The following is a 2,926-nucleotide window of genomic DNA, read 5'->3' on the forward strand; positions in this document are numbered from 1 at the left end:
AAGGGAGAAAAACCAAAGGGATACTTACTTGGTTAATTGAGGAAAAATGAATTCCGGTGGTGAAGCGACGACAGCAAACAGGAGACGAAGAAGAATGCTCTGCAACTGATAAGAGAGAGAATGTAATGGAGGAGAAAGTGAAACGTGTGAATGTCATCCCCTCTTTATTATTTTTAAGCCAAAAATTGCGCTATAAAACGTACCGCTTGGGGTAGCGTGTCATCACGACAGCTCATAATTACCCCTATGCCTAGGCCTAATTATGACATAATTAATAGCTGTGACGCGTGGCTCGAGGAGACGAATCATTGTCTCTTCAAATCCCATCAGTTCTCCATCTCCCCTGGTTCTAGGCACACCTAGTCGAGCACAAACGACGAACTTCTGTATTCCCTCACAAACACGGCCTCAGAGGACAACTTGGAGCAAATGCGCGAACACAAGCAAAACTGTTACCTACGGGATGCCTATTACAACGAGCTTATGAGATAAAATGGAAACTTTTCCTAGCCATGTTAAGCTAGAAACATTTCCTGGCCAAGTGAAAACTGTCAGCCAGAATCCTAACAAGACATGCCGTCCTCGTGACATAAACCCAACAAATACGAGTAAATACCGTCTCTGCTTTCGCAAACTGAAGAACAAGAGACACCCACATAGAGAAAAGTCGTCGACAACACTCGAATTCATTCGATCCTCCTCAACGTGCGAACTAACTCTAAGTCATATCTCCTCTGCCTTCTAGCAACAACTTGGGGGGCTCATATTCAAGATAGGGTCTATGGTTGTCCCACTAACGGGTACGACCCAATCCAGGTCCACGTCGAGGATGATCCAAAACAATGGCCCAATCTGTTAGGGCCAGTGGAGAACACGTTCATCACGCGCCTCTCACTCCAGGAACACGTCTTCAATTGTCTCCTCATGTTTCACGCAACTAGTGAAATTGTTGTCTTCCTTAACGCGCAACTTCACCCACGCCTCCCTAAACCACGAGACAGTTGACCCAGGATGACGAGCACATGATACTCATCTCCATGCTCACGTAGGAATCCTGGAAGTCATCTATTATGGGCCTGGACTCTCAGCTCATAATGGAGAATATTGGCCAAGCGTTGGGGCTCACTATAAATACCTTCCTTTGCAAGAGATTCAGGTATTCTAACTATGTTCTCAAACTCTATTTTCTTCCGCTTCACCTGTTCTTACTTCAGCTTCTGAGTGTCTGCAGGTACACCCCATCCTCTGTTGATTTCATCAAGCTCATGACGTCCGTCGGCCACATTTACTTTCTGATCATTGTAAGATCAAAAACATACATTTTCAAACTCTTAACGAGTAACCTGATGACACTCGTTAGCCTTTCCCTAATTTTATTTATACTTGTTATGCCTCTGATTTACAAAATGTAAGTAGCTGACCAAGCGGTACAAGACAACCATTTAAGGCGGTGGAAATTTTTTTACCTTATACAATATTTGATATACATTAAACAACACAATTATATATATATATATATATATATATATTAATTTAAATTTTTTGCATCGAACACTGTTTCCACACACTCACAAATCATCCTCATGCACTTTGGAAGTTCATATGGAAGACACCTAGATTTAGGACAATCTTCATCATTTTGGCAAAAATAAACTCCTGTAATTTCAAATAAAATAAAGATAAATGTTAATAATATAGTATGAAATCTGGGAATAAGATAAAGAAAAACGACTAGTTTTTTTTAGAAAGTGAACTTACCTTCTGTCATAATGATACAAATGAAAAGAAAAATAATTATAACATAAACAAACTTTAAAATTTGAGTCATATTTGTCCACATTTTCATGTAAAAATAGAAAATGATATAATTAATTAATAGTGTGAAAATCACTTTTTTCAAAATTGGAATACTTTTAAATGACTCTCTGATGTATTTATGTGTTGTGCATGTCTTTACAACTCATCGAATTGATCACATATCTTATTTAATATTAAATATAAAAGTTTTGGTAGGTGGTAGAGGTTTTTATTTTATTTTTAAATGTACGGAAAAAAATCTTAAAAGAGAAATGATAAGATTGAATACACAGAAGTGGGGTGAAAATAGGCTGGATCGAGCTAGACTTTGTCAATTCTAACTCTGACCTGTCAAAAAATTGAAGCCTAAGCCTGACTTGGAGTCTGTCGTAGGTTTATTTTTAGGCCTGAGTCTTTCCTTTTCGAAAGTTTGGTTAGTATGTTAGCCTACATAAAAACCTATTTGTTTTAGAAATATGTAAATAAGCAATTAAAATAATAGACTCCAATAACTAACTAAAAGACCAAGAGACAAAAAATTTGTTTGCATTGACTTATTTTAACTTACCTATTAGTATAATTTAATGAGACTATTTGTTTAAGAGAACTTACGAAAACAATGTTCATCAGGTGTTTTCATCTTAGTTTTACAAGTTCTTCATAATAAACAAGTTTTATTTATAAATTTTAATTTAATGTACAAAACATAAAATAATGATAATAAAAAAAGTATTCATATTTATTTAAATAGGCCGGTCTGATATGCTTAAAAGGATTTTTTTAGGGCCTAAGGCCTAGTCTTTTTAACTAAATAGACATACAAAAAAAGTCTGGGCCTTTTCTATCTAAAAATAATGTGCGGTCTGGCCTGGCCTGAGCCTATATAGGCTAGCCTATAGGCCCCTGTTATCGGCTTGACCTATTTCCACCCTTACATAGACGTATGACTTAAAGCTTCAAGAAAAAAAAGAGAAAAAAAATTGATTTGAGATTGTCAAAAATTAAATAACCGTGTTTTGGACCCGTTATAGATCTATTGAGTTTCATCAATTATAAATATGTATCTCTATCATTCTTTTTTTCACAACATTTAGAATGTAGTATGAGACATATTGGTGTGTTTGGAAAC

General features: G+C 36.0%; 1 long non-coding RNA gene across 1 annotated transcript; it reads right to left on the minus strand.

The window, feature by feature from the left end:
* Nucleotides 1–1,441: 1,441 nt before the first annotated feature.
* LOC131639967 (uncharacterized) lies at nucleotides 1,442–1,891 on the minus strand. Its single transcript, XR_009295113.1, has 2 exons — nucleotides 1,759–1,891; nucleotides 1,442–1,656 (listed from the first exon to the last, which is right to left on the minus strand). It is a non-coding gene; the product is annotated as an uncharacterized LOC131639967 (long non-coding RNA).
* Nucleotides 1,892–2,926: the final 1,035 nt, after the last annotated feature.

The sequence above is a fragment of the Vicia villosa genome, unplaced genomic scaffold (genome assembly GCF_029867415.1).
Source record: "Vicia villosa cultivar HV-30 ecotype Madison, WI unplaced genomic scaffold, Vvil1.0 ctg.002874F_1_1, whole genome shotgun sequence".
Classification (NCBI taxonomy): Eukaryota; Viridiplantae; Streptophyta; class Magnoliopsida; order Fabales; family Fabaceae; genus Vicia; species Vicia villosa.